This window comes from Hyperolius riggenbachi, chromosome 11 (assembly GCF_040937935.1).
Source record: "Hyperolius riggenbachi isolate aHypRig1 chromosome 11, aHypRig1.pri, whole genome shotgun sequence".
NCBI classification, from domain to species: domain Eukaryota; kingdom Metazoa; phylum Chordata; class Amphibia; order Anura; family Hyperoliidae; genus Hyperolius; species Hyperolius riggenbachi.
In genome coordinates this window covers 86,290,439-86,305,333 of record NC_090656.1, presented here as the reverse complement: position 1 = coordinate 86,305,333, position 14,895 = coordinate 86,290,439, and the positions used below count along the sequence as shown (strand labels likewise).

At 44.9% G+C, this 14,895-nt stretch overlaps 1 protein-coding gene across 1 annotated transcript in view; it reads right to left on the bottom strand.

The window, feature by feature from the left end:
* LOC137537576 (interferon-induced transmembrane protein 5-like) overlaps positions 1-13,443 on the bottom strand; it is a 98,279-nt gene extending 84,836 nt beyond the window's left edge. Inside the window, exon 1 of the mRNA XM_068259447.1 lies at positions 13,360-13,443. The gene's annotated coding sequence lies outside the window, so the exon portion shown is untranslated. The remainder of the gene's footprint in view (positions 1-13,359) is intronic.
* Between the last annotated feature and the right edge of the window lie 1,452 nt (positions 13,444-14,895).

Below are 14,895 nucleotides of genomic sequence, written 5' to 3'. Positions count from 1 at the left end.
ATTGTTCGCGTTCCCAGCCTGTATATCGCCCCCTATGCTGCTATTGCGACCTCCTGGCCGCAAGTTTGAAAACCCTACCATTAACAGTGTAAGAATGGCTGCAGCTTACATTTTCCCATTGAAAATGAATTGCTGAAATTTTATTGGCTATTTTATGCTCCACCCACTTTCCCCAAATGTTTTACCTTGGTCACCAAGTTACCAACTGTGGCAAATTTGGGGACTCGGGCTTTATTACTGTGAGAAAGGCCGCCTTTTCAGGGCCGGGCCGAGGCAGAGGCGAGAGAGGCTCCAGCACAACTAACTCAGCTTCTACCCACTTAGGGCTTGATTCACTAACCGGCGCTAAGTGTTAGCGCCGGAGTGAAAAGCCACTTAGTGCCCGAAAAGTAGCTTTGCAGGCACTAACAGCTGCGCAAAGCTACATCACGCACAGCTCCGCTCAGTGCGCGCGCAGTGCGGTGCGCCTATAATAGTGCGCAGTGCGATGATAACGTCGCACCTGCTTCCCTGTAAGCGTTGCACCCGGTGCGCCAAAAACAACGTATTGGGTGCCCCTGAAACGGCGCATCAAAGCGCCACTTCGGGGGCACCCAATGCGCAGTTTTCGGCGCACCGGGTGCAACGTTTACAGGGCAGCGGGTGCGACATTATTGTTGCACTGCGCACTATTACCGGCGCAGCGCACGCACTGAGTGGGGCTGTGCGCGATATGTGGGCGCAAACCTCCTATCGCCCTGGTTTGCGCCCACAATGTATTTAGGCTCACTAACCGGCTTGGCGCCGGTTAGTGAATCAAGTTGTTAGTGTCTGTCAATTGTCCAAGTGAAGAAAAAGAATCAGGTGATGCTTAATTCTTACTGAACAATCCCTGCTTTTATTGCAGCGCTTCAACATGCCTTGTGCAATTCTTATCAGTTTGTAGTGACATTTTAACTAAAGGGGGATTTCCATTTAGCAGTTTCCTGCTTCTGAATGTTCCTTTTTCATGGACACTTTGAAACTCCCACACAAAAAAAGTGTCTTATTAGTGAGGCAAGACCTACACCTGTTCCCTATCTTCGGCTGCTTAATGGTCATTATAGTATGCATCTGTTTTTCTCACACAGATATATTGCTGCTGTAGGTTCATTTAAAATACGGTTAACAAATATCTTTGTGTTCCACCAGTCGGGATCAGTGAATAATGGCGCACAGCGCCTATGCATAAAAATGGCGCCGCATTAAAAAGATACGCTTATCGCTATTCATCGTTAGTACTGCATAATAATGGCGCACAGGGAAAAAAGAATAAAAACGGCACACACTAACGTTATTTATCAATAGTGGCACACAGTAACGTTATTTATCAATAGTGGCACACACTAACGTTATTTACCAATAGCGCCCTACATAAGCCAAACTGCAGACGTTATTTAACTGCAAAACGGGGAATGGATTTAATGTAACACTGTCAAGGTTAGGGTTAGGCACCACTGGGGGGGTCTTAGGGTTAGGCACCACCAGGGGGGTGGTTAGGATTAGGCACCATCAGGGGGGTCTTAGGGTTAGGCACCACTAGAGGGTCTTAGGGTTAGGCACCACCAGGGGGTCTTAGGGTTAGGCACCACCAGGGGGGTCTTAGGGTTAGGCACCACTAGGGGGGTCTTAGGGTTAGGCACCACCAGGGGGGTCTTAGGGTTAGGCACCTCCAGGGGAGTTTAGGGGTTAGGGATAGGTACAGAGAGGGTTCTGTGTGTTAACGGTAAATAACAATAAGGCTTTAACGCTAAATAACAATAAGGCTTTAACGTTAAATAGCGATAAGCGTCAAACGGATTAGCGGCAACACCGTGCGCCATTATTCGCAGTCGCCATGTTCAGATGGATGCCCACCAGTCAGCTTTGATGCTCAATAGTACAGCTCATATTGTTTCATTTTTCTTCAATCACTGCCTGCTGTTTTCATGCTCACAGCTATGTTATCTGTCCCTCTAATAGTCTCTGATTTCCCTGCTCTCCGGCAGCTATATCTGAATTAACCAATAGTCTGCTTGCTGGTGGATACAATGCAGAGATCTAAAACTAAGGTGGACCCTTCACTCAGGTTAGAAAGCGTTACGTCTTCTAAACCTAGCCCTACCACGGTCGCTGGGGAAAAGGGGATTTCTGGTGGCCATGTTGATGATGTCACTGCTGCAGGAAACTTATTGGCAGTTAGCTTTGGGAGTATGGCCAGTGAGGATGCTCCTGTGTGGAATAAAACCAATTATCATAGCTCTGTATTCAAAAAAGTAAGTAACATTAGTACCAGGGTATGGAAAATTACCCTAGTAATAGTCTAGCCATCTATAATAGTCAGTTTACGGTAGGGCGAGTTAACGCAAAGTATCTGGTGAAGGTAGTTTTGCTGATAAAGGGTCATGGTCTCATAGATTAGCATTCTTAATAGGTTTGCTTAGGTAAAATATTAGGTTAGGGTTAGGCAGGCCATACGCCATGCATTGATTTTAACTGGCAGATTCAATATTTCTGAAATCCATAGCGTGGCAAACTGACGCGCAATAGCCCTGCCTGCACGGATGCACGGAAGACGCACTGCACAGGACGTTTTGTTCATGATGCTGCCGTAACCGCAGCGGGATTATATATGATATACTTCGTCAGCAGAGCCGGAAGTGCAACATTGAGTTCAATCGACCACAAGGCTAACGTCGCCAGAGTGGAGGAGAGAGGTCTCTACGTCTGACCGTTGGTGTGATCTGAGCAAATTCACGGAGACGTGACTATGGGTGGTGAGACCGTTTCATATTTATTCTTTCTTTGGGACACTCATGGCAAACTGAATGAGGACTTTAGACGCCTGTGCAACGGCTGTTTATTGCAAATAATGCTACCCTGTATATCTATGGACTAAGGCATATGACTCTACGTCCATGTGGATTCAACATTTCACTATATTTATATCGAGCAATCTATCAGGAAAAAGGAATAATGATTTAATATGATCAGTGGAATATACTTAATAATCCCACTCCTTTTTTGGACAATTATTTTCTGATTTCTGCTGATTTTTGGATGAGAGACTATATCTGTAGGCCACAGATGAGGTTTTCTGGCGATTTAATTATCGCCAAGTACATGATGCAGTGCGCACTGTAGGGACATTGCCTGGTTTACCCTATTTGAGTTTTTTTTTAACTACATGTGTATTTTATATGTGAGAATAAAAGTTATATTTTAACTTGCAGAAGCCCATGTTGCAGTTATATTTACATAGGTAACTTGAATTATATCCCAAGAGCAATTGTTATCAAAACAAACCACATAGATTGTAATTTTCAATCGATTTGCGGCAAAAATCAGTAACCAAACAATAGAGCAACAAATATAAAGCAGAGTCCATTGCCATGGACGTAGTTACTGAACTACCCCAAACAAAAGACATCCATGGCAAACGCTTCTGCGCATGCCCGGAGGTACCACGCATGCGCAGAATACCTCAACTGACGCGACTGAGCAAGATCACCAGGACCGATAGCCGGAGAACGGAGGCACTTGTGAGGACGGCGAGGGGCTCAGCGGTGCGTATGGGGCTGGAGAAAGCCCTGGGTAAGTATCAAATCTTTCTTTATTCTCATCTCATGTACACTTTAAATTATTGCTGATTAAATAGGTTAAAGTCAGAATTCCATTCGGAACATTGGATAGCCAGGAAATTCCGAGTTTGACAACTCTGATCAGCCCCTACGCCACAGCACTACAGTAATGTTTGTGCTTGCTGAAAAAAAAAGTATTTTAAGGGATCAGTTTGAAAAAAAATCAAGTGATACCAGATGTACTGCAGACTTTGCGAAAGAATGCTGCTGTAAATGCAAACAGCTAGTGGTGAAACAAAAGCCTCCCAGTTGAGTCAAAGGAAAAACAGTCATCATGTTTCAGAATGATGCAAGTGGGGAAAATACATTTCTCCTATCGTGAGAAAGAACAAGGATAAAAGGTCATGGAAAGATAAAGTTCATGGAGCATAAGGAGTTGAAAATAGGACTGAATAACTGAATTATTATTACCGTATATTTCGGCGTATGAGACGACTGGGCGTATAAGACGACCCCCCAACTTTTCCAGTCAAAAAATAGAGTTTGGGATTTACTCGCCATATAAGACTACCCCTCTTCCAATGCTCACCAAATAAAAAAACAAAACAAAACCATCATATACTGGTGCTATGTATGAACAGATACTGGTACTGTACTGTATGTGGTACCCAGTATATAACAGTATATAGGCGATTTACTGGTTGGATTGGTCAGCTCTCCTTGCCTATCTGTTTATCAGAGCAGTAAAGAAGAATAGATCGCGCTGTACCCATAAAACACGCCTTCTCTTTCAATCTTCAGGCCCACTTTTGTATCCTATTTACCTCCTTCTCTGCCTCTCAGATCTCACACATGTGCGCCTGCGCTGCTTCACTACAGACTCAGCAGTGAGAGGCGGTAACCGGATAGGGAGTATCACCCGGCATCAATGACACCCGGCGTATAAGACGACCCCTGACTTTTCAGAAGATTTTCAAGGGTTAAAAAGTAGTCTTATGCGCCAGAATATACAGTATTATTTTATTTATGTAGCGTCAACATTTTCTGTAGTGTTGTACATAGCAAAAAATAATAATAATAATAATAATAATAATAATAATGGAGAGCAGTGGTACATGAGAAGTGCAAACCAGCAATACAAGTACAAATACAGACATAACTGATGTGTAGTTTCAGACATCACCAATAGTGGTGCATGTGTATATGATAACTTACAGCAGAATAATAAACACTAGGAGGAAGTCTGTACCCTTGCAAGCTTACAATCTAGAGGGTAGGGGGTGGAGTGGAGACACTACATGATGAGACAAAGGGATAAGAGAATGAAAAGATAAATAACATTCATGGTGGACTCAAAGCGCTTGAGCTGTAGCCACTAGGGAACGCTCTATAGGCATTAGCAGTGTAATGCTGGGCATACATGGCTTGATTTTGCTGCTTGATTTTCCCACTCGATCGATTCCGCAGGCGATTCTCTTATCTTCCACTTGTTTTTCTTATCTTTTTCCATTGTGTTCAATGCGGAATCAAGCGGCGAAACATTCGGGCGGGAGATCGGACACGTCAGAAATTATCTATCAAGCCATCTAAATGGCTCAGACTCGAGCCGTGTATTCCCAGCATAAGAAAGGCTTGCCCAAGGTCTCCTACTGAATAGGTGCTAGCTTACTGAACAGGAAGAGCCGAGATTCAAACTCAGGTCTCCCGTGTCAGAGGCAGAGCCCTTAAATTAAATATAAAACAAAATGTGCTGCCCCATGATATACTTACCCCGGGCTTCCTCCAGCCCCCTGCAGCCAACATGTCACACGCAGCATCTCCACTCACAACTGCCGGCCCGGGATCTTCACCGATGCAGAGGCCAACCCCCTCTACTGCTTGTATTCGAGCGCCGCTGTCAATCAAGTCCAATTTGTCCACAGTGTACTGCGCAGGTGCAGAACTACTGCGCCTGTGCAGTACACTGCAGACGTGGACTTGATTGACAGCGGCGCTTCACGCAGGCGCAGTAAGAATGACCTCAAGGTCGGCCTCTACACCGACAGGGACCCCGGGCTGGCGGCTGTGAGCGGAGATGCTGCGAGGGACATGTCGACTGCAAGGGGCTGGAGGAAGCTCCCGGTAAGTACATCATGGGGCAGCTCATTTTGCTTTATGTTTCCTTTTTTGTTACTCTATCCAGCCACTTATACACTATATCGCCTCCACTTTCTAGTTACGAGACACCTTCTGGAACTGGCACCTAATTTCCCTGATCCCAGGGGAATCTTGTGCTGTGTCTCTACTGCGGCACAAGAGGATGCGGGGAATGAGGGCGCGGCTGGAGGAGGGCTGAGAGCTGCGCAGGAGCACTCGTGTGTATGCGCACTGAGCAGCCATGGCTCAGCTCAGTGGCCATCTTTAGTGGGGAAAATAACACGACCCGTGCGGTGGGGTCGGGACCCGCCGAGGGGGCCAGATAAAACTGATTGCAGGCAGCGGAATGAAAGGGAGGGCACATATGACATCCTCTATGGTACAAAAAACGTACAGGTACTGATCTTTTTTTTTTTTATGTCTAGCCTTGTAAGTACTTTAAACTCTTGAGAGCTGCAGCCACCAAGGGTGTGCACTATAGGCCACCCTGCAGTGCTAGGGAATTTTGGCCAGGAACTCCTTACTGAATAGGTACTGGCTTACTGAACAGAAAGAGCCAATATTTGAACCCTGGTCTCCTTAAACAGTACACTATCAAGCCAGGATAGGGAATGAGACACAGGTGTTAGTGGATGAAGCAGTGAGCCAATGCTACCTACAGCAGATTATAGGCGTGTCTGAAAAGGTGTCTTTTGAAAGTACATTTGAAGGCTTTCAGACTCGGAACCTGATGGGTCGGTGGGAAACCATTCCGGAGGAAAGGTGTTGATTGTAAGAGTTATTCAGAAATAATTAATTGACTATACAGCTTTCATAGGGACTATTTTACAGCTCCCCAAACAGTGAAATTTAAATTGGATTCTTGTTCTAGCTGCCCCAAATGCGATCTGGAGATGTTATGAAGCAATATGGACATCATCAACTGAAGAAGAAAACTTCAGAGGTCGACACTGCTGGCAAGCTGTTTATTAACGTGCAGTTAATACAAATCCGTGATGTTGCATAAAGAGTGACAGAACATGTACCAGTGCAGGTTAAGGCCTCTTTCACAGTGGGACGTTGTGTTTGATGCGACGTTAAGGTCACACAACGTGCCCCTAACACAACACATTGTGCACTATAACTTGGACGTTATAGTGCCTTCTTTAGCCCTGCATTTGGTGCGCCATTTTCGTCGCACAGTGATAGAATGAAAACGGTGCATGTGTTTAAAAGAAAAACACATTACTGAGCATGTGCAAACAGTCTAACGTAGCCAAAAACATATATAAAGCATAGCATGCAGCACTTTCATTTAACGTGCAGCGTTAGACACCAACGCAACGTCTGCACTGTGAACAGCCCATTGATTTTTCATTGCTGTAAGTTATTGTGCGTTACATGTTGTTGTAACGTGCGACTTTAACGTCGCACTGTGAAAGAGGCCTAATAGGCTGTATTTGGGTGCACGGCACAGTAAGCCTGATGGCCGTTTTGTGCAGTTGCGCTTCTACGGAGGCGGTAGAGCCTCCGTAGAGTTTCAAAACTGTACAAGTAGCAGCAATTCCAAAAATTTTCCATGTCAAAGTCAATGCCGAAAAGGGGGTCTTCAGTGATATGCCACAGAGGCGCGGAGGGTGGGATTGCTCATTAAAGCACAACCAACGTACTTCGCTATAGGTCGAAGAAGTGTGGAAAGTTTGGTGCTTGTACCGCTAAAACTGTGGGAGTAGCATATAGAAAACGGGGGGCGGAGAACAATAATAAGCTGATGGAATAATAAAAAGGTGAATCTATCGAAGAACAATAGGTTGGCCTTTCAAGCCAGCATAATAAGGCACTGTATAGAGGGACTTGATGTACAAGCATGTGTGTATCCGAGGGTGTAAGAAAATTTGGGGGGAATCGAAATTGCTCTACTTCAGGCCTGCTACTCTGAAACTCTTAAGCCCCATACTCCCTGGGCGATACTTGCGGCGATGTTACCGGACGTCAGGCAATAGCGTTTAACATAAGCATGTTAAACAATGTTGCCCCTGCGGTGATCGCACATCGTTAAGCAACGGATATGGCAGATAGGATCTTTAAGATCCCCTACGACTCCTCACAAAGTACTGTGATCGCTCACTTCCCGTTCGCGCCCATCGTGTAGTCATAGTCACGTGACATCGCTAGAAGGAAGAGGAATCGCTTAAAAACCTTCATCAAGGGGACGTCTCTGGACCCGTTGGACAATGAGTATGTAGCTTCAGAAGAATGTTGGTCTAATAAAAGTGACTGCGGGATATACTGTATACAAGGTAAAATATAGTTCTCTATATGCCAGTGAAGTTTTAAGCAACTGCTGGATAACCCAAGTCAGCACTTGATGGCTGCGGTTTCTCCCGTAATGGATTATGTTCTTGGCTCTAAGGGCTGGTGCACACCGAGCGGCTTTTTCAGCGTTTCTGCAGCCGCTTGCGGCTGCGGATCCGCTTGGCCAATGTATCTCAATGGGGTGGTGCACATCAGAGCAGGAGGCGTTTTGCAGAAACGAAAAATGCCGGGGTGAGGCATTTTTTGGATTTCGGATGCGTTTCTGCCTCAATGTTGAGTATAGGAAAAACGCAAACCGCTCTGAAAAACGCCTGTTCAGAGCGGTTTTGCTGGCGTTTTTGTTACAGAAGCTGTTCAGTAACAGCTTTACTGTAACAATATATGAAATGTACTATACTGAAATCTGCTGCAGCAATCCGCAAAACGCTAGCAAAACGCCATAGAAAAATAAGAAAAAGCGTTTCAAAATCTGCTAGCATTTTGCGGATCTGCTAGCGGTTTTTGGTGTGCACCAGGCCTAAGTTTACATTTTTGGCTTCCCATTTGTAACTGCAGCTCTTCAGAGAGAGTGGAGTGAAGAGAGGCTGCATTGAAAGAGAGCAGTTTCCCCTTCACAGCTTGTAATTCCTATCTCTATGGCAAAAAGAAAGGTATTCAAACTATGATGCTCTCTAACATCCACTAAACATGTCTACAATCGATGTACCATATTATTTGATGTATTTTCGGGGAAGTAACTACAACCCTACACAGCACTGGAGCAGGTAAATACTGTACAATGCTCTGCAGAGGGGGAAGAGGAGCAGGACCCCACTGCCCCCGAGCCACACCCCTGCCATGGAGGGCTATAGTTAAGCTGGCCATACACTTGTAGATTTCCATCCAATATTCCAAAACGATGGATTCCTTTCTGAAAAAATATACATTCAGCAAGAACAGATTCCTGCCATACACTGCACATCAATTTCCAATAGATTCCAGCAGGGAATCTATTGAAAATCGTTTAAACTGCAGAGTTGCACTGTTCCATGCAGTTCAAAGCTATAGGCCATACATCTGTCAATGTTCTTGGCCCGCCTCCTATTGTTTTAAATTTTTATCATTTAATCCGAATGATTCTTTCAATTGCTTTTGTTTAAAATGGATCAAAAATGGATCAATCTGACATTTTGGGGAATAGATTCCCAGCAGATGAATCAAATCTGAAAGGAACTGATAAGAGAATCGATAAGTGTACCTTACATTGCTATAGAAGAACTGATATTGCATGAGTTATAAACAGTACCACTTTTTCTGAGATATGAAATGTACTACAGACTGAAAACTGTGTTACAAGTAGGTAATATTTATTGAAAGGAGAAAAGTGTATAAGTGTACAACCGAAAATAACTAATAATTTATACAAGGCATTTACAGCCAAGTATGTAGTGCACAATTACGATTAGTGATTATTAACCTCCTTAGCGGTAATCACGAGTTCAGCTCGGGGTGGATAAAACAAGCCAGACGCGGTAACTCCTGGTAGCCGCCGGAGGTTTATGCAGAGCAATGCGCAGTGGGCGTTTTAATTCAGGAAACCGACGCCGCCATTCTTCTTCCTCTCCTACGAGGCTCTGCTTCCCCCTGGCGAGATCGCCGTCTGTCGTCATTATGTCAGCCGGCAATCTCCCTATAGGGTTAGAGCACCACACAGAGGATGGAGGGAAAACTGCAGCACTGGATCCCTGGGAGGTATGTGAGTGCTGGGCTGCTGCAGAACTCCATAGCAGCTCTATAGCTTACAAGGCTTTTCCTAGTTATATCTTTCACAGACTTTTTTTGAAGAGGAACCATAACAGATAGTAGAATGCAGTAAATTATTTAGGATACCCAATTTTACATTAAATATCCTGGTTTTAAAATCAGAAACACTTCCTATGGCTATATATTGCTGTATATAGGGCCGGCGCTACCATAGAGGCAAAGAGGGCAATTGCCCCGGGGCCCCGACCTCTGCTGAGGCCCCCGCAGCGCCGACCCTGCTACATTCTGCCTGCTCCCCCAGGCCCTGCAAGTATAATAGCCATAATTACCTATTAGTCCCGGCGGGTGAGCGGACGTGCAGCAGCTGCACTTTGAGACACGCTGTCTCCTTCCCACTCTATGACCCGGCACGTCATGTGTAAACACGCGCCGGGTCATAGAGCGGGAGGAAGACAGCGTGTCTCAAAGTGCAGCCGCTGCCCGTCTGCTCCCCCGCCGGGACTAATAGGTAATTAATTATGGCTATTATATTAGCGGGGAGCAGAGGGGTAATGGCGTGAGGGGAGGGGGGGGGGGGGAAGAGAAGCTTTGCGCTGGTGGGCCCCTACTCTAGTTTGCCCCAGGGCCCCTTAAACCGGCCCTGGCTGTATATTGGTATAAAGCCACGCCCTCTTGCTGAGGCTTAGCCTAGGCTGTTCATTATGTAAAATTATCCTCACCAGAGCCTTCTGGGAGACCAGAGCTCTTTTCTACTGGCTTTAGAATTCTCAGTAAAACTAATATTCTGCAGAGATCACCTGCCAGTATAAAAGATGCCACCACCTGTGATATGCTTCAGAAATTATATCTGGGAATTTTTTTTTTTTTTACAATGGGCAAAAACTGACTAAATTATTTATACGTTAAAGGGACCACGGCGGCCGCTACGCGTCATCACGCCAGCGTGACAGTACTGCGCATGCGCTGTTTAGTTTGAAAACCGCGCATGCACAGAACTGTCACACTGGCTGCCGCGATGACGCGTAGCGTCACTGATAAGGAAGTGTCAGCCCGACACTCGGGCCAGGCGTCACTGGTGGAGTAATTTGCAACGAGACCGGTAGAGGAGCCAGGAGGACGCCAGGGGACTTCCCGACCTACAGTGGGCTGGAGAAAGCCCAAATGATTTTTTATTTTATTTTTACTGCTCAGGGTCCCTTTAACATTGTAAAAAAAAAAAGGTTATTCATTATGTGTTTTTTTTTTTTACTTCAGTTCCTCAAGTACATTTACCTGAAACCACTCTTTCAGTTTTCCTGCCTTCTGTAACCATTTTTTGACCCAACTCATTATATACCAGAGTAATGCATACTGTTGCTATGGGGAGGGGAAGAGGGAAGACGGTGCACAGTGGTTCCTAGTGGGTGGGGTAAGGAGGGGGATCAATACACTTGACATAGCTGTGATTTAAAGATCAAGCATGCCTAACCTATACAGGGAACCTGAAGAGAGAAGGATATAGAGGCTGAGAACTTAATTGCCTTATAAACATTGCTGGTTGCCTGGCTGTCATGCTGAGCTTTTGGCTTTAGTTTTTTTTTTAATCACACACACCTGCAACAAGCATGCAGCTAGTGGAGTCAGACCAGAGTCAAAGCATCTGAATGCTAGATCATTCTGGGCCAGTGACGTACGGTATTAGAGACAGAGAATCGGCACAGAAATCAGGCAAATGGCATTGTTTATAAGGGAATAAAAGGTGGGAGCCCCCATATTTCGCTCACTTCAGGTTCCCTTTAAATAAGTGAACCCGAGGCAAAGCTCGAGATCAAAATCAGATACTTACCTTAAAAGAGGGAAGCCTCAGGATCCTATTGAGGCTCCCCTCTCTGCTCTCAAGCACCCCGTTGCTGGGCGCAGCACCCCTCTGCATCAGGGGATGCGCAACTCTTCCCCCATAAGCATAGCCACGCGAGCCCACCTGCACATGCACAGTACCACAGAGCCCGCGGCTTACTGCTCATGTGCGGGTCGGCTAATGCATGGTCACGATAGAGGAAGAAGAGCTGCGCGGCCCGATAAGATTAGAAACAATGCATTGTCGTTAATCTTCTGGGGCGCTACGCTCAGCGACAGTTGACATAAGAGCAGGGAGGGGAAGCTTTGGCTTGGGTACTCTTAAAGGACCGTAACCACCGTCTATTTACATGTACAGCGCTGCGATCAGCAGCAGCGCTGTACTGGGGACAGCCGTGTGACATGGCTGTCCCCCTTGGGCACTTGGGAGCGATCGGCTCTCATAGTCAGAAGCCTATGACAGCCAAACGCCAGGACTAGCCGGCCGGGGGGTGGGAGGGTTTATTTAAAAAAAAACAAAAAAAATAACGAAGGAAGCAAAATTTATGAATAAAATAGTTATGTAAACATTTTAAAAAATAAACTCTGGGGGGAATCAGACCCCACCAACAGGAAGCTCTGTTGGTGGGGAGAAAGGGGGGGGGGATCACTTGCGTGCTGAGTAGGGAAAAAATGGCCTGGTCGTTATGGGGGTTTAGCACTGCAGTTTTCAAGCGGTTAAAGAGGAGCTGTTAGCAGGTACTATCTCTGAAAAAAACACATATTAGTAGATAAATACTTGCTCTACTTACACATGTATTGCACTGTCCACATTTTGATTTCAGTGAGATTTATATACATCCTTATCTAAAGGATTATTAGGAACATTTTTATTATTATTAGGAACGCAGAACTACTGCGCCTGCGGAGTCTGCTCCGGCCCGCGTGGCGGTGATTGACATCGCCGGGGACCGGGACGGAGCTCCGGCGAACGGCTGCGCGCAGAGGTGCGGCGAGGGAGGTCCTGGGAGCTTGGGGCTGGAGGAAGCCCCCAGTAAGTAGCGTTTATTTTCTTTTTATAGCCCGGATAACTCCTCCAATTGGCACTAAGGGGCCTAAAGTTTGCCAAGAAAACATCCCCCACACCATTACACCACCACCCTGCACAGTGGTAACAAGGTATGATTGATCCATGTTCTCATTCTGTTTACGCCAAATTCTGACTATCGAGACTCATCAGACCAGGCAACATTTTTCCAGTCTTCAACTGTCCAATTTTGGTGAGCTCATGCAAATTTTTGACCCACTCATCCTATGCTTTCTCCTCTTCCACTTGCACCTCAGATGCTGCCAGCAGATAGCACATGGTGCGTATGTGACGTCACATGCTAAACGCTGGTGGCGTGAGGTGCAAATGGAGGAGCGGGAAGCGGAAGATGGATAGGCACTACAATTTATAAATGCACACACAGGGGGAACATTTATTCACCGGGGGGGGGGGGAAATATGGTGGTAACGGGTAAGGTGGCGGACTTGGCTGATTTCATGCCGAAATTGATCTGGAATCAGCTTGCGGTGCATGGGCAGCCGACAAATCTCTCTAATCAGATTCAGAGAGGTCTTGGTCGAATCTGCCCATACATCGCTAGATGTATGGTTAACCTAAAAGTATTAAAAGCAGAGGATCAGCAGGACAGCCAGGCAATGTGCAATGTTTAAAGAGAACCTGTACTGAGTAAAAATATTTAAAATAAACACATGAGGTAACTTCAAATGAAAATTACAGAGTTACCTTGCCATCAGTTCCTCTCAGAAGCTCACCATTTTCTTCTGACAATAATCCCTTCCAATTCTGACAATATTTTGTCAGATCTGAAATATATCAGTTGCTGTCAGTAAAATATCAGTTGCTGTCAGTTATAGCTCAGAGGAAAACGGATGTACCAGGTAAATGTCCATGTTTCCCTATGGCTCAAGTGGGCGATGTTACAGTTTAACTGTGTGCTGACCAGAAAGCTGTTATGGGTAATGGCTATTTTCAAAATGGAGGACGGAAAATTCCCTTGATCATAGTGAACAAATAGGACGCAGAACCGGAGAAAGACACTGAGGAGTAGACTACATGGAAGGTAAGTATGACTTGTGTATGCCTATTTTGACTTATTTTCAGTACAGGTTTTCTTTAAAAGGAAATAAATATGGCAGCCTTCACATCCCTCTCACTTCAGGTTCCCTTTAAAGAAATGGCTTGTACAATAACAAGGTATGCCAGACAATGTTGACACTTTCACCGTTTCTGTACAAGCAATAACTGTACAAAGTGTTACTTGCCAATATGTACAATACATATCTGATGAGTGAGAAATGTATTTTATGACATTTGTGCAATAATATAGTTATATACTTTTAAAAGTATTTAAGATGCATTGAATGTTAACTTCAATTACAGTAATCTGTTTCCCCTTTATTCATGGTGTGAGAGTTTGCGGAAGTCAGGTGGCCTCCCACTAATTGCATTTTCTATTATGTACTATGAAATTAGATGTGTGGGCTGTGTCACTTAACACTGCACTGTATATGCAGGAAGGTAATATCACTAGACTTTGACCCTTATGCAATAAACTTACCTCAGTTATCTCACCTTTATTTTTTTTACTTACAGTATGGACTTTTCTTCAACTAATTGCAACCAAGTAAAAACACTTGAAAACCGTTGTTCATTAATGGACCTTTGATAATTTTCTCAAATGCCTCTGGTGAATGCTCAAACATTATACAGAGACGCTAAAAAAAAAAGCCACCACCACAAGATAAGGCAACTCATAAGAAAACCTCAGTGCATTAAAAGGACCGCTATTGCAGAAAACCAAAAAAAGTCCATAAAATTACTTATGAAAAGAATCTAAGGATGCCTACTAGCCTCCTTACACACCATTTTGGCAGTTGGACTGAACAACTGCCATTCAGTACGGTTTTGAAAATAAAGAAAAAAAAATCCTCAGAATCCCCCAGGAGGACTAAATAAAAAAAAAAAGTCAGATCTTTAATATCTACAGTGACAGCAATATAGGAAAAGGGTACTTTATAGTGCATTTTATTGTGGAGTAAATGCATATGTATAAAAAGCACATTGTAACTTTTTTTTAAGTTGGTTTTACTACATCATAGCACCCAGGTGACATGTAAGCCAGTTCCACAGATTCTCCTATGTAGTTGATGCAGAGCTACCCTCTTCATGGCAGCATCCAAATTACCTGATGATGGTGCTATGGACGCGTACATCAAAAAAGGGCGTCGGGAAAAAAGGGCGCGTGGTGTAAACGATAAG